This window comes from Trachinotus anak, unplaced genomic scaffold (assembly GCF_046630095.1).
Source record: "Trachinotus anak isolate AG129_WGS33_773 ecotype Australia unplaced genomic scaffold, CSIRO_AGI_Tana_v1 ptg000004l, whole genome shotgun sequence".
Taxonomy (NCBI): Eukaryota; Metazoa; Chordata; class Actinopteri; order Carangiformes; family Carangidae; genus Trachinotus; species Trachinotus anak.
In genome coordinates this window covers 685,577-709,486 of record NW_027273855.1, presented here as the reverse complement: position 1 = coordinate 709,486, position 23,910 = coordinate 685,577, and the positions used below count along the sequence as shown (strand labels likewise).

The following is a 23,910-nucleotide window of genomic DNA, read 5'->3' as shown; positions in this document are numbered from 1 at the left end:
CTTTGCTAGATGAGATAATGAGGCCACAGTGCAATTACTGAAATCAAAGAGGCAGGTTTGGGCAAATTCAGCCCTGCATGGGAACAGGCTCCATAACATGGCATGTTAATTGGCTGGAGCACCAGGACACACAGACAAACGCAGCCCGAGGGAGCAGATTGAAACAAGCCCTGAAGGATTGGACACATGAAGACAGGCGGCAGTAACCTCCACGTCAGTGCCTTTATGACTAAGGACAAAATGGGTGCTGGCAGGCAGTGCTTAATTTGAAAATTAATGGGCCATGGGATTTTCTATACCTCTTAAAACACTTTGCAGCTCCGGTGCGGTTCCCTCCACGCCGCCCTCTCCCCTGCGTGAGTTTTACGGCTCTTCAGATGGCCGAGGATGAGGAGACCTTGCACATGCTGCAGTAAATGCATGGTTAATTTGATTAAAGCCTGCTGCGTCCTTGTTGTTGGTCAGGCAGAGATGCACATCCTGGATGACCTGTGCAGGCTGAGCAGTGGCCTCCTCCCCATGTCAAGTTTAAGGAACAATAATTGAACTTTTGGTCTTCAAGGGAAGGGTCTGCAGAGCTTATTTTTTAACTTTACAGGTGTGAACAATTTTCTTTTTTTTTTTAATTTGATTTTCTTCTCTTATGTTTTCTGAACTGTGTTTTCTTAGGCTGCAGTGCATTGAGCTCCCAGGGCCACCATCATCATCTTTTTAAAACTCCTGATGTTGTTGTATATCAAATTTAAGCCTCTTTCATTCATTTTAATTTTCTAACTTTCTTCTGCACCAAATGTGGCCCACTGATGGCAGTTGTTGTTTCTTTGGTGTATGTTCCAATTTTAACCTGAGAAAATTAAAGACCAGCAGGTTGAGTGCTTTTTATTTTTTTTAAACTCAAAAAAGTTAATGACTTTTTTAGTCCTGAATGCCCTGACATGGTAAGAGCAGCAAAATTGGGTGTCTGCAGGTGTAATTACATGCTTTGGTGAGCTGACACTGGAAATGGGAAATTATGTAGCATTTTCCCCTTTCAGAGAATTTGTCATTTTTCTTGGAACATGCAGCAGGGACCTGGAGTTGGACTCTGCTGAAAAACTTGTATTTTTACCTCAGAATAGCACAAAATGGAAATGTTCCATGGCCTTTTCATGTCAGGTCAAAATGATGGTTGAATAAATCTCCGTTGAAGACGCTAACACAGACCTCTAACAGAACATTCAGCTGCAGCAGCAGCAGCGTGGTCGACTCCTCCAACCCTTTTCTTCATGCTGCAGACAGCAATGATTTAAAAGAGAGAACAGAAAGAACGTTTGTTTGCCAAAACTTGAGACATCAAAGAACTGCAAGCATGACACCCGAAAATTGGTGGTGGGCGAGTGTGCTCTTGTTGGTTTCATTTTTTCCTTCCCTCCAGCTTAATATGTCGTCTTTGGCTGGTTTTATTTTGAGTGGGTGACATGCAGACACGAGTAATATTGGATTGTAAAAGCTTTTTTCTAATTATTCAATCCCACTTTCTGGGTCAATAAAGCCAATCAGTTTCTGTCACGAGTGAACCCCCTCGTGAGATGATGAGTCGCTCATGAAATGGTGTATAATCAAAGCTAATATTCTGCAATTTGAGCTCAGAGTGGGGCTCTATATTACAGACGCTAATGTGTGGAGTTCATCTTACTATAAATACATAATATGCCCGCTCTAATACACCCTGGTGTGTCTGACTCTACCTGTTCATTTGACTATCTTTACTGCTGCTTTTTTCTGTGCCCTCGTGCTAGTTTCCTCCTCCTCTTCCTACTTTGTTCTTTCTTTGCCTCTTTCTTCCCAGCTTCAGCCAGGATTTGTCTTGTTCTGTTCTGTTGTCTTCCACATTATCATCTTTTTTTTTCTTTCCCCTGAAAACGTCTCCTTGAAAGCTGCATTTTTTTCCAGATATGTGCTATTTGATGAATATCAGCTCCATCCAGTCTAAAGGTAGATGTCCATGTGTTTGTGATTATAAAGCAGGTCTAGGTTCTATATTAACACTGTGAAAGTATCAAAGCCTCAGTCCACAGAGAAATGCACACAGCCTGTATTCAGAAACTGAGCCTTAAAACCAGCCGTCAGGACTTCTGGAACTTTGTGATGTCACAACAAAGCAGTCACTGCTCTCAGCCACGCCCCAAGCCCCGCCCACCTGGACCCACCATCCAACCTTGCAGGATTTGGTTTCTCTGAGTGTTTACCTGAAATCTGCTATATTTTTATTAGATCACTCAAAATACAGCCAATCAGAAGAGAGGCTCACAGGCTCCCTTCTCTATTGGCCAAGATTCCTTCTAAATAGATCAGTGGCCAATCAGAGAATCCAATCAAATGAAACTAAATTTGTGAGACCATGTCCTGTCTTCAAAGGCTTCACCAGTCTGATAAATAAACAGATCCTGATCCTCCCAGGTCGATGATCTTAGGCAGAGGTGGGGGACTCCAGTCACATGACTTGACTGAAGTCCGACAAGCCATAAATTTGAGAAACTTGAAACTTGTTTGACTGAGACTGAGAAAAAAACTGGAGTTATTATATTATTATTATACTTATTATTTATGACCTGAGACTTAAGACAGATGACAGAGGAGAGGACATGACTTTTTTAATGAAATATTTACATTTTTCTAAATCTTCTTTTTTGATATGTTACATTTGGTTTTTGGAGTCAGAAATTCAAAAACACTGAATCCTGCACTTCCCATGATGCATCTTGATATCATCTTTCGTTAGCTTCTCTCTGCGTGGTGCAGGCTGACGGTCTTCAAACTCTAGCTTCAAACACAGACTTCCCCCTGAAATGTGTCACCCTCGAACCCAGACTAGGATAGCTGAGGTGCAGCACAACAGAAAATACCACAGGTGTCAGATTTTCATCTGTTGTAGGTTATAAATGCATCATGGCTGCATTTACACTTAGATTTCTGATCATACTTATGTAAACACAAAAATCTATTTCACCATCCCAGACTCGTTTTGGTTGGAGTTATGACTCATTTGAGGGAGATTCAAAGAGAGACAGGCAGACTGCTGCTAATTAGCTTCTGCTTAACCCAAGCTGAGAGGTCAAATGATCTGAGCTACGTCTCAGCTTGGTGGAGAGGAAGACAGGGGGATGTAATGCTTCTCTCCTGCTGTTCTGTGGTCTCAGAAGGAAGATCTCTAACCTTTCTCCATCCGCACATCCCCAATCACTTCTCCTTTCACTCTGTCTACTCATCATGCTGAGTAGTAAGTAGGATATGGTCTTTCCTGTCTCCACAGCCTGCTGACTCTGTCCTGCTGTCTTCAGTCTGCTTCTAGAATGGAGACAGTAAACAGCTCTGTGCACTATAGACAGACTTTCTGGAGATGACAGGAACATTTCTCTGTTGGTCAGTCCAACACTTTGGCCTAGAGGAGTTTTATGGACAGCTGACATGAACAAAGCTGTGTTTCATGTAAGTTTTGTGTTCATGGTCCCTGGAGCAATAATTTTACTTATCCCCTTTAATTTAGACCAAAATCTCTCCTTAACCCCTTATTCATCCATGACATAATGTACATAACAAGGATAGACAATCATGCTGTCCGACAAAGGCCAAACGCAGAGCGTATTTGGTCTGCATCTGACATCTGTGTCACTGTATTAACAAGACAAGGTAAAAACCTCGTATGTGGCTGGACCTGATTTTATAACTGTGATGTCATCTGACAAAATCACAGAATACATCGGTTAAAGACAGAGACTGAGCTGTGATTTCAGCTGGATTTACTGTAAAATGATCACTCACAGAGAGAGTTAGAAGAGACAGTATTTCTTTTTTTTAAGTTATTTTTTAAGGCTTTTGCCTTTTTTACAGTCATCATGAGAAAGTGAGAGAGAGAGGGAGACAGAATGACACACTGCAGAGGGCCACAAGCTGGACTCCAACCCGGGCTGCTGGGCCAAGGACTAAGCTCTACCAGGGCATCTGCTCTGAGAAATACTATATTTATTATTTTGTCTCTCACACCAAGCACAGCCTCCGCCTGGGATCCACAATCGTTTAGCTTTTATTTACATCCAGCTCCAGAGTGTCACAGACTTTTGTGACTAACTGTCTCTGTTTGACATGTAGAATTTTTCTTAGCTGTATTTTACTGATGACTCCTCTCACTCCCTCCCTCTCCTGCTCTCTCTGCTTGGTGTGTCTTATGTTTAGTTATTCCTCTGCCCAACAGCCTATGGACAATGATGATCCTCTCACTTATTGAACATCAGCATGTTTAGTGCCCTTGTAGCTAAACACAGCCTCACAGTTTTGCTGGCGTGGATATGGACTCTTCGTCTTGTTCCTATGCTACTATTATTTCTGTTTGTTTGTAGGACAACTTCAATTAAAAAAATTCATAGACTTGGAAAATGTGGCTATAGATCAAGTAACAAAGATGATCATGTTACAACTTTAACATTGTGATATTAAGCTTTTCTGGGATATTCTCATGAATAGGTGTTTACCTGAATGGAAGTAATGTGTATTGTGGAGATCTGGATCCAGATGCACGTTAAATAATTATAAACTTTCTCTTATAATATAAGTTATGATCTCCAGAATTCAAAAGGCAGCGTTTCTTAGGCTGATCAAACAAACCTTATCACAGATCTGATCACACCCTGAAGCTGTTTATTATGACCTCGGATACAAACAGACAATGATAAAACTCAATCACAGACATGTTCAGGTTACGCAGAACACTAAACTCCTATTCAACATCAAGGGAAATGCAACTTTTTGAGGGAGTGAAAGATAATAACCATCTTTTAAGCCTTCTTCGAGATTACATAATTTCCAAATTGCACTCAGGATCTGATTCATGCCATTTTCTTCTTGCCCTGTCAACACCTACAGTACAATGCCCGCAATACAGACTGCTAATTTAATCCTATCTTCCAGGGGTGTGAATTAAGTAAATGAGGTGCTAGACTAGGTGAGCGAGCCCTGTGTGCCCGGGCTGCAGGAGACCCAGTGTTAGGAAAGAGATGGAATAAGTGCCTGATTTGCAGGATAAATTTAGATTAGGTGAATTTGCCCTGTGCCTGTTCATGTCACTGACAATGCACCGTTGTAATTTCTCCTAATGACATGAGTGGGACTGAAGGTCTCCAGCTAATAAGAGAGCAGTGGAAAGAGAAGACAAGTCCCAGGATTTGTTGCTGTCGTGCTTGTTCACCTGCAAAAACCAGATGAAGTGAACATCTCGACACTCGCAGGGAAGAAGCGCCTGGTACCACCTCAGTCACAGCACTTGCAACAACACATGCAAACTACAAGGGTGGAATCAAATGCATACAGTACATACATGTCACCGAGGTTTAACCTAGCCCATAGGTTCTGTACACCATACTGCTGTATGATGCCCAGCCTGTGTACTTTCTCATTCACAGAGGCATTCAGCTGCTTAAAAACTCTAAATTGTATCAGCTTTGCTAATTACACTGTAGGTCTATACAGCTGCACCCTTTGCTATCAGGAGGTACTCAGCATCAGAGCTTTTAGGTCAAGTTGACATCAGCAAGTCAAAAGCAGCTGAAGTCAAACAGTGAGCACAATGACTAAAATGTTCTCCTGTCCAAATACTTGCAAAATACTTTGAATTGCAGGTCAAATAATTCAGTGAGAACACTAAAAGTGAAGGTGTAAATATGTGTTATGGTGCAAAAACACAGCTCGATGTGTTTCATACGTCATTGAACATTGTGAGGTGTTTCACAGCAACATGGCTGCAGGAAGATGCACCTGATCCTATCGCTGCCATTGAAGACTGTTGGACAGTTTGGGCGGACGGGATGACCCCTTTCTGCAGCCCAGACATTGAACTGTTAGCCTCAGAGCTACATCTATACCACGTTCCCAGGGAGTTCTCGCACATAATCCATTATATTACATTTACACATTTGGCAGATGCTTTAATCCAAAGTTATTTACAAGTGAAGCACATCACTAATGCTGCGAACATACTTGCTGCGTGGCGTGTGTGTTGCGTCTGAGGGAGGTCTTTTTCATTTCGGAGCCTGTGTTAACAGGTTACACTGAGGACTCGCACTCTCTGTCTCCAAAATGTTCGTACACATGGGTCAGAGTTGGTACACAGGTGCTCACATCCTCCCAGTGTGTGGGAAGTGTCATACACATCCTTCAGGCCCAGTTTACTGTGTATGCAATGGTTATCAATGCAGACCAAGAACAGTCTGGACTGAGATTGTGTTGTGTGCAGGGATGGTGATGCCAGACGACGTTCCTGGGAGGAACACAGAGGCTGAGAAGGAGCACAAGGCTGAATGATAGAGTTCAAGTGGATGGTGCAGACACAGGAGTCACTCTGAAGGCAGCAGTGACTGAATTTGATTCAGGCGGCCATGGGTGGCCAGTGTAGGTCGATGTGTGGCAGACTGACGTGCCCATTTGCCCTGATCGAAGACCAGGTTGTTGTTTACTTCGTAACCCAGAACCATGTGTGACATCATCCACTCTGTTACTGTGAGACTCCAGTCTCTGCGCCCCAGTACTTTCCTCATGAGGTCTGAGGACTTCAGCTGGACAGGACTCTCTCCACTTCGTCTCAGTTTTTGGACTGCACGACTTTATGTTTCAACAGGACATCCTATACACATCACAGAATTTTTCAAAATTCAAGGTTGTCACACCCCCTACTTCTGCCAAGCCAGAGTGCAGACAGGTGTGGAGGAGTTAGAGCTGGGGGCCACCTGCCCTATACCATCCTGTAATCAAGACTTCTACAAATACCAGATCAAGATGGCGGCGCTGTAATTAAGGCTTGAAAATGCAATTTTGTTTTCTGTTAAGTTTGCTTTGGAACTGAAAGGGTTACTGTCCCAAGCCCGTGAAAATAGGGGGATTTTTTTCCTTTTTTTTCCTTTGGTTTCTAGGCAGAGAAAAGGTCAGCTGGCTCATCACTGGTTAGGAGAGCATACGGGCAGCAGGTGAATTAACCAATCACATTTTGATTTATAGTGGGCGGGACCCAAAGTCACTCCACTCGGCCCTCACCTGATCTGCGGCAGCGGCGATTCCGTCATCGGCGCTTTGAGCAGGTGCGCCACGTCACTCCACCTCCTGAGGTGGGGGCTCATCAGAAGCACGACCCAAGCCCCCAGCCGGAAGCTGCAGAAGCTGGTTGCTTGTTACAGGAAGTGAAGACGTTTTCCCACGGTTTGCTGTGGACTTCACGTGACAGGACTTGGAATACTCCATGAAGGACCCTTTAATGCTTTTGATGGTGGACCAATGGAATAATGGAGGAAAGGACAGACAGTGGGACTTCACGACCTCGTCAAAGGTATGAATCACTAGCATGATACCGTCTTTATGATGCTGTTAAATCTGAATGAGTTATACTTTTGCACTCATGGTTTCAGTTGAATTGTGGAGAGTCTACCTGAGCTAACGATGTGTAGCTTGCCAGCACTCAGGACCACAGTGTGTCGCTGAGGTTAGGAGCGACCAGGTGGGTTTAAGACGCTGTTTCAGCTTCACAGAAAAATATCAAAAACAACAAAGTTATTGGCTGAGAATCCCTGGATATGAATCAGGAGCACAGTGGTAGAGGAACATAATATGTAAGTTTTTTCTCTGTCTTAAACAAATCTCCCTGCTTTAATAGTCCAACCTGTTATATTTATTCAGTTCTGTACAAATAGCTTTATTTGCATGAACATAAACATGTTGTATCCAGAACAGTTAACACATGATTAAAATACATGTACATATCAAATATACACGTCACATACTGATGCAGTCCATTGTTTAAATTTTATACAATAAGATACCATACAATATAGTTTAAAACAAAGAATTAATATTGTACAGATCTTTTGGGGATGTGGTTGTGAGTCCCTCAGGCTGTGTCAGGCAGATTCATGGCTGCCAGAGGAGCTGTGCCTTCACCCAGGAGAACTGCTAGTTTCACATCTGGAAGTTTGGTATTTCCTTGGCTTTTTCCCCCTAGTGGAAGTCTATAAGGATCTGTCTCCTATCAAGAAGTTATCTCCCATAGATTTGCACTAAATTGTGTTTTAAAAACATGGGAGAAAGTGCGGCTGGTATCTTTTTTTTTTTTTTTAATTTCCAAGTACGGGAAGATTCAGTATTTTACGGGACAGTTGGAAACCCTACACTAACTATGGGCCACCCAGTCAAGTACTGTGCTCTCATTATAATTGTCATTCTCATTGTTATTGTCATGTTGCCTCTGTGCCATTGAAGGCCACTGCCATCCACACACATTGAGTGACATACTCTGTAACTCTGATGAGAGCGTGCAGGGTTTACAGTCAGGAGAAGGAGGCTGCAGCTCTTGTGAATGTGCGTTGTTTCTATGTAAGCCTGCACACTGTTGGCATTTTGAAGTACATGATCACAATTTGATGTAACACATCAGGGCACTTCTATTTTCCACCACTCACACAAAACCCTTTATTAAAGCTTTCACCAGCTTTATTGAAGACACTGTTCTCTTCAGTAAAGCTTATATTATAAAAGATGAAGATTAGACAGAGGTTATTGGTCTGTTTAAATACTGTGACAGATGATGACAGAGAATAATGTAATACAGCTTTGGTGGATGGATGGATGGATGGATAGATAGAATGATAGATAGATAGTTAGATTTTTTATTGTCATAGCGTATTAAAACACAAAGACACGCTGTTTTTCAGAGGGTCGGTGTGTGCCCTTATGACCTCAAGCCTGCCAGAGGGGAGGGGGGTGAAAAGGCAGTGACCAGGATGTGAAGGGTCTTTTCTGATATTGTCTGCCTGCCAGTGAAGATTGCTGGAGTAGATATCCCTGTTCACTCTTGGCTTTAATGTGTCTTGAGTAACCACTTGTGATCCAATCTCACTTCCCTGCTTTACATGGATGCTTTGTTATTTTTAGGCAATCTGTGAGATGGGTTCGTTGCCAATGTGTTTGTGTAAGAGAGAGAAAGAGAGAGAGAGAGAGAGAGAGAAAGAGAGAGAGAGAGAGAGAGAGATGAGGACAGTATCTGGACCTCCTCCCTGTTGACAGTGTCCTCAGTACTTGTAATCAGGCCCTCTATAGTTGAGATGTTTACTCTGCTTTAGGTTGGTTACATCATTTTTCTCACAGTGAAGCGAGGAATCAAAACCGTCCACAACATCTCTACCTGAAGTACAGGTGAGGCTGATGTGAATGTCATTAGTTGTGCAGGTATTTGACTGAGCAGTGGTTCTATATGAAAAGTTGTTGGAACCACAAAGTTATCACAGTTGATCCTGTGGGGACCATGAATATCTGTTTCATGACGATCCATCTAAGAACTGACATTTCAGTCTGCACCAGAGTGATGGACTGACGGAGCAGCTGACACTGCTGGCTGGTGAAAGATAATATGACCCCAGAATGATGATGATGCTCCTTTGCCTTACAACTAAATGAACCATTATTAACCAGTGGGCTTTAGGTAGCGTCGTTCACAGTGGAGGCTAACTGTCTCTATAATACATCTTTTTATGTGGACTTCATGCTCGAGAATTTAGTGCTCGAAGTTTGGCTTTGGGCCAGTGTTTTTCTAACCAATTACGTGGCGGCCAGAACATACTCAAAGGCTAATTTAGGAAATTGATAAAAATTCCACTGGTGTTTGCTCATGTGTGGCCCACAGTCACATATTATATGTTTGGCTGATTTCTGGATCTGGACACAGTTGTCATTGAGCTTTGTCAATCAGTCAACTCAGAATCATTGAAACTTCCTGTCAGAACCTTCCAGAATAAAAGCTCACAACAGCTTGAAATATTGCAGCAAAAAAAATAAAATAACAAAACAAACTTTCTTGCACTTTTATTTTGTAAGCAAAGTCGCGAAAGAGGAAGTGATCCTGTGGGTAGTTGTGTCTGTCATTAATAAGCATCTGCATGTGGGGATAGATTCACTCTTTCGACATAACTATATGTGGGACTGTCAGTCCAGTGTTGTAAAATAAAAATAAAAATCTGATTATCAAAATAATCTGGGGAAGCAGTTCGCAGCCAAAAAAATATAAAACTATCACCCAACAAACAGGAGCAAAAGTAGGGCAGCAACTCTGTATGCAGGGAGACTGCAGACTTCCTCAGTACAGTGAAATAATAATCCGTATTAATGTACGCGTTATCCTCTGGCATGAGTGTCATCTATGTTTTTCTCTTCCTCCCAGAGAGCGCAGGTGGACCGCCGGTGGGGTAGCAGGGCTTTCAGTCGTCAAAATTCAAAACATCATCAGGCAGAACAGAGGCATGTTATTTGCAACAAAGCTGCTTGATTACCCCTCCTGCACTTTCCATTTCATGTAATGGAACAATTAGTTGTGCTGTACGGTGCTTGTTTATCCGCCCACTCACCCCAAAATGGCAAAGATGGGAGTAATTGTGCACACTCACCTGCAGCCACTTAGAGGGAAGCCACAGGGACACATGACTGGGAGAGGGAAGACAGGCTGTACTCATTATTAGATAAATCCTCTGTTTTTCTCTGAATGTCACTGTCACAGGTCTCACGCTCAAATACTTTCAATCATGCGTCTGACGTGGCTGCATGGTAATGTATGCAAATACACCACATGGACATATGTGTTACATTACAGCTGTTCCCAAAGTGTGACAAGCGAGCGAAAGGTCGACTGTATCGCTATGGAAATAAAAAGTTTGATGTACTTTTGAGATGATAAGAAGATATAGACAAAGTTCCAGAAGTCCTGACGGCTGGTTTTAAGGCTCAGTTTCTGAATACAGGCTGTGTGCATTTCTCTGTGGACTGAGGCTTTGATACTTTCACAGTATTAATATAGAACCTAGACCTGCTTTATAATCACAAACACATGGACATCTACCTTTAGACTGGGTGATAACATAATAAAACTGCACTTGAGTAACTTCTGGTAAGTTTTTCAGTGTCTTTTAGGCAGTAGTGAGGGTCAGCGTGGAGAAAATCAGCTGTTTTGGAGATTAAACTATCTCATCCCACTCCATGTTCTTCACTCTGAGACTGTGATGAGGTCTTGAGATTGAAAGGCTCAGAAAAAAGCCAGTAAGTCGTGTTTGAATTACACTGGTCAAACTGCTGTCTCCAGTGTGAAGGATGACCTGACAATAAAAAGTATGACGGTGCGTTTTGAGTGAAACTGGAGCCAAACTGCTGCTGCCACTGTCTGTTGCTCTCTCTCCCACAACGCACTCTCTCTCCAGCCAGTGGAGGGCAGGACACTTGTTGTCAGAGTGGAGCCGATACATTAACTTGGCTTGGAAAAAAAATGCCCATTAATTCTCAAATTCAAATTAACTTGGGACAAAAGCGTTTTCATGAATGTGGGTGTGAGTGGCTATATTCACTGCTGACAGAGTCGCCTCCAGACTCCCTGGGGCAGTATATGAAAAATGAACTCCCCCCGCTCAGCTGGTACAAACCAGTTGACATCCCTTCTCTCGGTGATGATGGTGGTCTTCTCCATTGTACACTTATATTACTTATACATTGATAAATTCATATTCATTTGCATTTGATAAATTAATAGAAAAAAAACTGTTGGCTCAGTGCGTCATTCTTCTTCCCGTGGACACATCCACAGAGTTAGAAAACTGCTGCTTTGTGCTGTAGATTAGACGCAGTTCTTCAAATCGTGCTTTTAATGTTGCCCCTCATTACTTAAGAGCATCTTTGAAGCTACTGCATTTCACTTAATTTCAAACTTTATTAAGGACACAGAGCATGAGGTGTCCATAGAACAATGAAATATAATGTATACCATATAAATAAATGAATACCTAAATAATGTATCTTAAACCAAAAGTAGAAAACACTGATCAGACAGGCTGGAACGCCACTGGCTCCTCACTCAAGATGGGACGCTACCAGAGCTCAGGTCACGGTTGGTTAAAGCTAAAATAATAGCATTTACAGATTGCAAGAAGCTTTAATGAGATGTTGTTATAGTGACTGTACACATAAAGACGTCCCAACATGTCAGCTACGTATAACTTTTGACACTGTCTGCTAATGTCCTTATCATCTGATAGATTATCAGTTATGTAATAGTCCAAATATTTAATCTTCTTACACACCTCAAGTTCAATTGTATGATATATTATATTGTTAAAAAATGTATAAAAGGTAGATCTACAACACTACTTTACATTGGAAAAAAATTTACTACAGCAAATCTACCTTAGGGAGAAATCTAGTTTAGTTCAAATTGTTTTTTTTAAATAAATACAAAGATCAAATTCACAATGTATATATGATGTGAAATTATAACGAGATATAATACAAAAATGCAAAAAGCAAAGAATGAGTTTATTGTTAAAAGTGTCTGCTTCTTCACAGAGCGGTGTGGTGACTGCTTTGTTGTGACATCACAAAGTTCCAGAAGTCCTGACGGCTGGTTTTAAGGCTCAGTTTCTGAATACAGGCTGTGTGCATTTCTCTGTGGACTGAGGCTTTGATACTTTCACAGTATTAATATAGAACCTAGACCTGCTTTATAATCACAAACACATGGACATCTACCTTTGGACTGGTTGGAGCTTTAAAACTGTAGGTAGATACTGAGCCTACAGGTTTTTAAAGTTCAAACCCAAAATAATGAGTCTTACACATAATGAAAAATGACAACATCTTGGCAAAGGATTCCACAGTTTATGGTAACTGTTGCAATCCCTTAAAATCAATCAATCAATCTGTCAATCAGAATTTATTAGTCAGACTTCTCATACAAATGTTACACGAAGTGCTTTACAGAATAAAAGCAATAAAACTCAAAATGAATGTGACTGAGGTAAATCAAGACATACACATCTAATGCTGCTGTATCATCATCATCATCATCATCATCCTGCAGCAGTGCTACACACACACATACACACACACACACACAGTATAAATGGAAGCTACTTACCGTATTTTCCGGACTATAAGGCGCACTTAAAAGCCTTTAATTTTCTCAAAAAACGACAGTGCGCCTTATAATCCGGAGCGCCTTATATATGGATTAATTCTGGTTGTGCTTACTGACCTCGAAGTGATTTTGTGTGGTACACGGCGCTCACGGCGCTCTGTCAAAATGTTTTAGAACGACTTTGGTAAACTACAAAGCCGCACCGCTTGCAGCATTACGGCTATTGTAGTCAGGAGCGTCGCGGAGTAATACATACTGTGCTTCACCATAATATTACAGTGTGTGTGTATAAGGAGTTATTGTGAATACGCTAACGTTTGATTTAGCGGTATCAGACTGTGTTTTTTTACGTGTTACAACTGAACCAGGTTGGGAGTTATTGTGAACGCGTTTAATAAAGTCTGACTGACTTATCTGACTGTTTTGTTTCGCTTAATGCGCCTTATAGTCCGGTGCACCTTATATATGAAAAAAGTTCGAAAATAGACCATTCATTGACAGTGCGCCTTATAATCCAGTGCGCCCTATAGTGCTGAAGTCTCAGAAACACTCCAGGATGTTTTGATCATGTCATTGTGGGAAGTTGTGCTGGAAGTCACGACTGCTCCATTCAACGTGAGGCTGTGTCAATGAAAAGGACGGAGGAAGAATATCAAATCTGATTTCCCATCATGCACATTCACAAACAGAATCACATCCACCGTCACTTCATCATGTATGCATTTCTTCCCTCCCATCAGTACCACCTGCATCCATGTGAGTGTCATGTCATCTCGGTCCTGGTTCCTCTTTGACTGATTTGAAGCCGTCTCCCCTGAGGCTTAACGCCCAGTGATTTATTCATGTCCAGACGCATGATTTATTAAAACCCACACAATTTGTTAATCCCTTAGAAGAACTGAAAGATGTGGCCCTCCACCGATTCAGTCTAGTCGGCTCATATGTGTTTCTGCCCCCGTGAGGGATTCAATCTCGGCGCCCAATTAGCCGACTCGATCAAATAATGAAGCCAGGAATTACAGAGAGAATGCTCCGTCTGTGATCCTCCACTCCACCATTCTGTGTATACAGCTGTTTAACTTTACAGGCAGCTAATGATGGGCTTACCCTAATTATTATGGATTTTGTCTTTTCACAAAAACTCCTCACAGTGCACACATTTCATGAACCATTGGGAATATGACCAATTAGGCAAAAAAGGTTAAGTCAATCCAAACTGAACAAAGAAGTGCATAGTTACATTCTGACAAGTGTTGGAATACCTTTTCTTGCAGAGTTTATAACCCCCCCCCCCCCCCCCCCCCCCCCCCCCCGCCGGCAGTGCGTGGCAGTACAGACTGTAGCACAGCCCAGTGTTTCCCCCGTGCGCACGATAGAAAATGGTGCATAGAGATGCCAGGTGTGTGCTGCAGAGAAAAGATAAAATGACATCAGTTTAATAAGCTCCTGCCATTTAAAAAGCCCCACCAGGAGGCAAAACCATTAAAAAAGCGGTGGGATGGTTGAGTCACTTGTGTGGAGCTGGAAACTTTTATTTGACACAAGTTAATTAGACATGTTCATCTCTTTCATCAAGGCCACCTTTCTCTGCGAAGGTTCCATAACTCGATCTGGGATAATGGCAACACACAGGCGTTTTGGCACCAGTGTCAATCAATGACACTGCCCTGTGTTAACTTACTTCTTTTGTTGCACGTTTTTTATTCAAAGGCCCTCATTCTTGTAAAGAAGCCGAGAAAGGTTTCCCAAATTAATTGGATCAACGATTAAGTGGGAGGCATCGTGCCCCGCCGAGCAGAAACAATGGCAGAAGAAAGGGTCAACTCAGGCGCCGGCTGAAAATTGACACTTGAATTAGATAATGAAGAATAGAGGGCAGAAGAAAGCGAGACAGGCCGATCGGTGTGAGGTCTTCAAGGAGGTCCAGAGTTTAACTCCCCTGCTGTGGCCAGGGAGACAGTTTTGATTGACTCGTGTTGCTTAGCAATATTGATTTCCAAAGAGAAAAGTGAACTGTGACATTCACTGCTTGGTATTATCCTGTTAAAGCCAGTGAATATGTTTTTTTTTTTTTTTTTTTTTTTTTACTCAAGTTTAAATGGGGATGAAGACCTAGCTTGTACAAGATTAGTAGCGAGGACGTGTCATTGTGAAAGTCTAGATATCAAACGTGAATGGTTGTCCTTCTGACACTGATGTGCCAAAAAAAAGCTGTTTTTTTCACTAATTAAAAAGACAGAATTAATACATTAATCAATAGACCTTTGTCGAGCTGCCTTCTTGCTTGTCCTTGTGGTGTCTTGGACTTGTTCTGTCTGAATACCTGAAGACCAGTATCCCAGCATTCAACAAGAATATGAGCCAGACTCATAACTGCTATAATATATACTTTTACTCTGTCGCCAAATGTAGTTTTGAGATTTGAAATCAAATCAAAATCTAATCATTTAGATTTTCATCATGTGGTTGTGATTTGTCAAAGTAATGCATCCTTGAAAACTAGCTCACACGTTTTGTTATTCATTCTCCATGTTGTTTCACCACTGGTAGTCCAGGATGATAAGAGCCAATCAGGAGCCATCCTGGGTTTTACATCATTGTTTCCAAGGTCTCTGTTTCTGTCCGTCCAGACTACAAAACAACCTGGAGTTTTAGACTAAAACAGGTCCAGCAGCATTTCTGCAAGTCTCTGTTTTAGCAGCTCGAAAACTCCAGAGTAGTGTGGACGGAGGAGGAAACGTGATAAAAGTGATGTGTTTTCAAACTAAAACGCAGTAATGTGGATGCAGCCTAAAAATGATCACAGTTCCTGCCTGTAGAGCTGTTTCTACAGTGGACCATGTTCTTTGTAAAGGAGAAACATGTCAGCCAATGCGTCAGTGAGCTCTGTGGCTCTGAGGAAAAAGGCTAAATCAGTTTTTGGATTCACACAAAAGATGAATGAATGTGGCAGTGACTAAATGAAGACATACACATGTCCATCCCTGCAGTGCCCCACACAGCCCAATAACACATGGTTCATGTGAGGATGTCCTAGTGAGATGAATGGACTGTATTTATATTTCTATCCTGATTTCTAGTTTTATAGACTCAAACACACCTGACCCGCTCTTTGCTTCTCCACTGCTGTTGTCATGTCACCACACAGCGCACCCCGACCACGCCGACACACAAGAGCAGTAACGGAGCACCTCAGCGGCTCACCTGCTGGAGCACACACCATTTAAACTTGATGTCCTCCCCTCACTCTCCCATAGCTCTCCTGTCTCTCTCTCTCTCTGTTTCTATTGCATTAAAAAAAGGACAAAATTCCCCAAAAATAACTTTAAAAACAGAAATGCAGTGATGCCTCCACGAGAGAGAAGTATTGTCATCTATTTAACAGTTTTTTACCAAGTGCTGCTTTTTGTTCTGCTTTACTTGCTACATACAGGCTTCAGTTTCTAACCTTTGGTAAATCATTTACTGGTCCTCAAAATGTATTAAGATTTATCCTATTGATGATGCATATACAGCATAAACCATGCCACTGCTCTGCCCTACATGAAAGTACGAACATGAAACTACGTCACCCACTCTACTGTCATTACTCTTCTGAGTTATTAAAAAATTTGCTTATAATTTGCTAGAAAGTGACATTTAATATTCTGTATAAACTCAACACAACAAATTAAACTCTTACTAAAATAACAGTCTCAAAACTTTGCCTCTGTTTCCCTTGTTCTTACAACCTGATTGTTTCCCTGGAAATGACAGCATCTGTAAAATTAAACATTTCATTTCCCAACATGAAGCTAGAAATACTCAAAACTCTGTGCACATTGCCAAGAGGACAGTTTTGTGGAGAAATCTTTTTTCAGCTGGTACAATACTGGACACAGAGTCAGTCTGAAAAAGTGTTGAGAAAAAACTCCCCCAGGTTCCTCAAACCCCCACAGTCCAAGAAGAAATACTGGAGTCATTACCACCCTGCTCACTGTTATGAGGAAGATGAACCTGACAGCTGCCACAGTCCAGCCACAGGTGGATTAACCACCATTCAGAGAGTGTGTGTACACACTGTTGTTTGCTTTTCACTCTCAGTAGCTTAGTGGGAGCCTTTGCTCCTCTAGGTGGTCTCAGCACAGCACAGACAGCTCTCACAGTGAGGTGATATATCTGGGCCATGAGGTAAACCAGTGAGCAGAGGCTCTGCTGTCTCTCAGACCACACTCAAACACACAAACTCTGACCGAGTCAAAACATGAAAGCGCACAATGGCACAAGTGAGGCGGCTCTCAGCCTCTCATCGCTGCAAAGGTAGAAAGCTGTTTTTCCCAAGGCTGCACCTACTGAATAGGAGGTTTGAAAAGCTCAGGCTCTGCTTCCCAGTGGTGAAGAGAGGAGTTGGGGGGGTGGGTGGGGGTGGTAATAACTAGAAGCAGGTGCAGGGATGAGTGGTGGTGGTGGGGGTGGGGGGTGGGAGGGGGGGGGGGGGTAGCTGGATTCAAAGCTGGGATGTGCAGAGGCTTCACTGGAGAAGTTTCAGCTCTCTCCACTTCTTAATCCCCACAGGTCCAACTGGAATGCCTCCTCTGTGACGTAATGGGGAGTAGCTCTGTGTGTGTGTGTGTGTGTGTGTGCGCGTGTGCGCGCACTATGCAGTTGGAGGAGACTTGCATGCAAACATATGGAGGGGATTGTGTAGCTCTGTGAGGGGACTTAGACCATTCAGACAAGAAAAAGGGGGGGGGGGTTCAATAGGCGGGTGTAGTGTGTGTGTGTGTGAGGGCTCTCCAGCAGAGCATGGGCATGTAAGAGCATTCTTGAAATGAAGTGTGTATGTGAGCACATGCAAACACATATAGCATTTTTAGACACAAACCAAGGGAGGTTTTCTACACTTGTTGAAATAACATGCAGGGGATACATGTGTGTGTGTGTGTGTGTGTGTGTGTGTGTGTGTGTGTGTGTGTGTGTGTGTGTTGGAGCTTTCCTCCTGTCTGATAAAAACATGAATCAGGGCTTTAGAGGGAAGGTAAAGTCCGTTTCAGGGAAGAAATGATTTTATCTTCTGTGAGGAGACTGACTGTCCATCTCATCTTTCTAAACTTCCTCCAGACGTGTTTTCAACTCTGTACAAATCCTCTGCTATGATTCAGATTTAGTGTAACATGATATTTCCTCTTAAAAAGTGAAAAAAATGGAAAGCTAGGGATGAATCTGCACCTACTTCCTGATTGGATCAGGCCTTGGCCCCGCCCACCACCTGCTGGCTCCAGGTGTCCAGGTGAAAGAGCAGAGAGGATGAAGATGTTAGAGGAGGAAACATCAGAGAGACTCAGCCTCATGTTGGAGCCTCAGTCAGACCCACACTCAGATGAGGAGTCTGTTGAGACCAGAATCAGAGACTAGCAGACGGATCAGAACCGTTAGCGTAGTTAGCATCTGTTATTTGTTCATGTTGTTTGTTAGCTTGTAACTGGCAGTGGCTGACACAGTTGCTTTGTCCCAATTCAAGGTCCACATCCCTCGGAGGCTGCATCACAGCGACTCAACTAGACTTTCCCATTTCAAAGGCTCTTACAAATGCAGCCAAGAAATGTGTCCTTCTGTTCCTGGGCAACAAAGGCTGCAACAGGCAGACCCCTTGTGACCCAACATATCCCAAGATTCAGTGCAAGCCAGTAATGAAAATGGCAGGAAATGCCAGACAGAACCTGAGGATTGCACTGTAAAATGTTAGTACTGGGTTTCAGCTCAGTTCAACAGCAACAGTACAACTGTTAAAACCTCAAGATTTTGTACAAAAACTATGTGTTGTCAGGGTTGCTAAGCGGCAGGAGTGGCGTTTTGCAATACAACAGAAAAGTTGCGCACAACGGTAACGCAAAGGTAAAATCCTGTAGACCAGACGTCTCCTTTCGGTTCAGCCTTCGTGGTCTACGGCCACATCTTCGCCGACTACGTCCTCAGAAGGATGCGGCCCCTGTATTGGGACACAGCTGCAGACGCCCACGGTGGCTCCTGATTGGCTCTTGTCAGGCTGGACTACCAGTGGTGAAAGCAACATGAATAGTGAATTAAAGTGTTACTGACCTTGTCGTCTTTGCAGCAGCTGTTGTTCAGTTAAAGTCTGTATTTTAATCCACTTCCTGTTTACTCCAGCTCCAGTGTGGTCATGTGATTTGAGGTGTGACTGTATGGACGGAGATTATTTCTGACATGGAGTTACATGTTCGTCTGTACGGGAACGTGCTCAGTGTTTCATCTTTTCTTTTTGAGATTTGTTGACAAAAAAAAAAATCCCGACTTTAAAAACTTGGAGGCAGTGTTGTGAGAAAGGGAATATTCGCTGTGCTAACGGACAGCGACGTCTGTTTTTATTGATGTTTCTCTGCTCCATCAGTCTTTAAATGCACTAAATGAATTCTGACAATCATGCATCATAAATTCCCCACATACAGTCTGCAGAGCGGCCGCGCTCACACAGTGCAGGCTGTGTGACTGGACTCTTTTGTGCGTACGTGGTGTATTGTGCGTTTGTGCGACATGGCGACAAAGACAAAGGTCAAGCCGATATGATGAGTGACATTTGCCCCCCTCCCCCCCGCTCACCCTGGTCTCATCGGTCTGAAAAGCCCCTCTCCTCCTGTATCCCTCTTTGACTGACTGTTTCTTTCTGCCTATCTGGTTTCAGTCGGAGCACTGTTTTGTTCCTCTCTGTCTGTGGAGCTGCTCTCCCCGTCTCCTCCGGGCCTGCAGGAGAGGAGAGCTCCTCCACGGCCCTCCAGGGGTTGTTTCAGATGGAGAGGCCGTCCCTGTTGTCTTGTGTATTCAGTGAAAAGAGCAGGACCAGTGGGGGGTTGACTGTATCTCCTGGGCCTCATGCTTTTTTAAAACCCCCTCTCTTTCTTCCACCCCCCGCTCCCCCTCATTTTTATGATCCTTGGAATGCACTCAGAGGCTGCAGGAACTCCAGGTGGCTGACGGGGGGCGCTCCTAATGCCTCCTTTCTCCTTTATTCCTCCGCTCCGTCTTTCTTCCCAAGTTCTGTTTTTTTTCTTTTTCCTCCTGAGACAGATCAAGGGTGAGTTTCTTCAGAAAGCAGCTCGGGCTGTGCTGTATTTATTCACGCTCGGGCCTCGTCCCGCTTGTATGTTTGGAAAGACCATGCAGGTTGAAACCCTCCGTCCACCCCCCACATTGCTCTGGTTTCTTAAAAGGCTCTCCAGCAGTGCCATGGCTCTTTGAAAAGATGTTGCTTCTGAGAGAGAGAGAGAGAGAGAGAGAGAGAGGGCATTGAAAAGCTCAGCGTTTGGCATATAGGCAGTAGCCCTAGAGAACGTTGTGGGAGAAGCAAATTAATGGCATCAGACAGCCTTGTGACAGGAAACCCCATTATGTGACAGCCACACAAAGCCTCTGAGACCGGGTTTCAAAGGCAAAAAAATAAAATAAAATTACACATTTAAAGAAAACACCCCCGCGCTTCCCAATCCCGTCTCCCTCCTCTTCAAAAAGTAGGCCTCTCTCAAGCAGTTTGGGGAACCCACGTAATCCACGGTTCTGAAAGCAGCTCTTAACCCCTTCTGCTTCCTTCACAGGGGCCGGTGGAGATGAGACTTTAAGACTTTATTTCAGCTTGGAATTGGAGCGACGCCTTTTCATTTCAGAACCGCAGGTTGATTCAGATAAAATGTTTGCTGTCGTGTTTTGGTTTTAAGGAGAATATAATGTGAAAATAACAACAAAGGGGAAAATGGTGGAAGACTGTTGGTAAGATTTGCTCTGCAGAGCAGGAGCCTACGATTTACACAGCTGCGATAAATCAAGTAGAACACGTTCATGTGGAGAATAAGCCAAACACGTCCGTCAGCCTCTGAGCATCAGCACGTTCAGTTTCAAATAAATTGATAGATACGGTGTTTCGCAGCATAATATCAGCTCTCACCTCCACATAACAACAAGATGACAGATGCGTCTGTCATAGTGAGAAATCCAGGTCCCTCCTCTCCTTCGCACATAGTTCAGATGGTCTTTGCCTGCATGTTGCCATACTTGTGTGTGTGAACTCTCTTATGCTCTCAAAATAGCAGATGTGAGTGTGGAAGTACTAATTGAGGCTCAGCGATGTTCTCTTGTGAGTATTGATCGACTGATTATCAGATGCTATAATCAGCATCTTCCGACTGTCAGTGTCGTTTTTTTTTTTTTTCAACTGATAACCGATAAAATAAATTAATTAAAAAGTGTGCTACTTCAGCTCAGCCTCCTGTCCCCCTATCTGTAGCCACCAGAGATGTAGTCTGTAGTCACTGTAGATACCAAAACAAAGACCAGAGAAGCTGAGATTACATCACACTCAGAGGGGGTGTGGCTTCGTTCTGCGCTCAGGACGCCATGACTTCACTGCACCTTTACAGAGAAAACAGCTGTTTGTTGCTGTTATTGTTTAAAGTCTCATTGACCTTCCAGAGTTGATAAAGTTTGATCAAATAATCTTAACTCCATCTCCTCCTCGGCTGATCAGTCTCAGCAGGAACTGCACTCAGGATTAATGTCCAGCAGATGTTCAGTGCCGGGGGGGGTGTGGAGGCTGCAGTGATGGAGCACATCCAACAGAGTGTCCAGTGTGTCGATCAGGTTGGTCAGACAGGATGTGGAAGTGTCACTTCTGACGATGCTGAGCGCTGCAGAGGAACGTAACTGCTTTGGTTTCTTCTGCAATCAGTGAGATTTAAATCGATCACCTTCTTTTTCAGTATGTTTCCCAACACGGCTCAGAGTGTTGGTGGAGTGTGTCTCCCACAGTGCAAACTCTTTGGTAACAGGGGTGAAAAATGTGAACATGAGATGACATCACCGCTGGCGATGACTGCAGCCCCACGCCTTTCCTCAGTCCGTCCTGAGAATCCACCTCCCGGAGCCAAACCGTGTGTGGACCCTGGCTGCAGGCCTCACACACTTCATCCTGAGGTGGCTCTCTCCAGAAAAAACTGGACAGGATGAGACAGCTTTGCGAACGGCCCCGGACCCAGATGTGATTTATTTGTGTGACGGCGTTGGTCTTCATGCATTTCCTTAAGAGTAAAGCTGACATTTCAAGTCTGGTTCAAGTCTGGATTTTAGAAATCACCTCATTTTTCCCACCTAAGCACGTGTGAAATGCATTATGGTCCGAGTTGAGCAGAGGTTCCTGTTGGTTGAGGTGGATGTGGGACTGTTATCTGTTATTATACAAAGAGGAGTTTTCGCAGGATTAAAAAAAGCTGTTTCCACAGTGACTGTTTGAAAATTCAAAGAACAGGCCTTTCAGAGATAATTCTGTGGTCTTTAGGAATCATTTGTGGCTGTCTTTTGATGCCTTTTCGGCTGCGTCTGTGTTGAGACATTTCACTCTGCTTTTAGCATAACAAGGCGAACGCATCTGATGGTAGGAGCAGCGGTGTGAAGGGGACGGGTGTTTCTTTTCTGTCCCAGTGGGATTAGGAGACAGTTTACTGATAAGATTGCCGAAGACATCGGCGTCGTAATCCTGTCTTCTGGTTGACTCGAGATCTTTGATCTTGCTCTGGATTCATATGCATAAACGTATAGAAGGAGTAAGAGATAACGAGACTGCAGTGCCCTGAAAGCTAGATTTCCATATAGCACATTAGCTCTAATCACGCTTGTATTGATTAGTCCCAAAACATGAAACATACAGAGGATATGCCACATTCACCAGCGCCCAAAGATTTTCATGAAATATGGAAGTTCAATTAAAAGATGAGAGTGTGCAGGGCTGCATTAATGAGTTGGTTTATTTGATGGAAACTTTGTAGTAGCTGCAGGATCAACTTCATGTGTCAATCTCTAACCCGCTCTGTCTCACTCTCCACGTGTCTCACCGTCTCTTTGTCTGCATCACTCTGCCTGGAAAAGTAAAGAACCTGAAGTAGTTCCACAAAGAACCTCTCCGCTGGGTTCTCCAGACCCTGTGTGGACATCAGTGAGATATGAAAATCCACACAAACTGTGACAGAAAAGCAGCAGTGATCAGTCTCCTGAGTGTGTTCCTGCCCTCTGTAGTTTTACCTCAGGATACAGACCCATTAAAACTAGGGTCAGATCATCTGAACTCGAGTGATCAAAAGCTGATCACCGTGGTCTCTTGGCTTCTCAGTTCTCTGTGACGTCTTTACGTTCAGAAGCCTGAAGGGAAGACAGGACCACATCCTGAGGCAGTGCACACACAAGTTCACCTGGAACCCCTGAACTTCAGTTCAATTCAGTTCAGTTCAGTTCAATTCAATTCAATTCAAAAGGCTCAGAGTAGCCACACACCCACACAAACAAAGAAAAACAACAGACCAAAAAGAAGAATGCATTGCTCGATGTCGTGCCTCCTAAAGTGCTAAAAGTTAAAAAAAAAGTTCATCAGTAAAATCCAAAAATAGTTAAGAAAGTGCAGTAGTGCAGGTAAGTCTGCTTCTCTCGCTTTTTTTTTTTGTTACGCTTCGCCGCCGAGCTGGAGGCAAACTGTTTTCAGGTCCGTCCGTCCGGCCGTCCATCTGTCCATCCGTCCGTGCCATTCTCATGGACACGATATCTCAGTAACGCCTTGATGGAACTTCTTCAAATTTGTGCACAAATGTCCACCTGGACTCAAGGATGAAAATGATTAGGTTTTCACACAAATGGTTGATATCGCTAATGCTATCGATAATGCTAAATACTGAGCAGCATCAAACCGCAGCCCAGCAGAATTTAGTGCAGTCACATGAGCTGCAGAATCAACTCAAACCCCCAAACAAACAGTGCAGGAGGAGAGGGGTTCTGAAGTTAACTGACTTGTATCAGCTAATGTTAGCGCTTGTTCCAGCAGAGCTCTGCCGAAACAGCATAACGTCCGTTAAAGGATAACTTTAACTTTAACTTAACTTTAACTTTAACTTTATTTTATTTTCAATACCAAAATGTAATGT

At 43.3% G+C, this 23,910-nt stretch overlaps 1 protein-coding gene across 2 annotated transcripts in view; it reads left to right on the top strand.

Moving 5' to 3' along the window:
• Window positions 1–6,711: 6,711 nt before the first annotated feature.
• The window catches only part of LOC139619980 (uncharacterized), a 30,032-nt gene continuing 12,833 nt past the window's right edge, over window positions 6,712–23,910 (top strand). Inside the window, exon 1 of one of the 2 annotated variants that reach the window (XM_071475072.1) lies at window positions 6,712–7,348. The gene's annotated coding sequence lies outside the window, so the exon portion shown is untranslated. The remainder of the gene's footprint in view (window positions 7,349–23,910) is intronic. The other variant, XM_071475076.1, reaches the window with a different exon arrangement.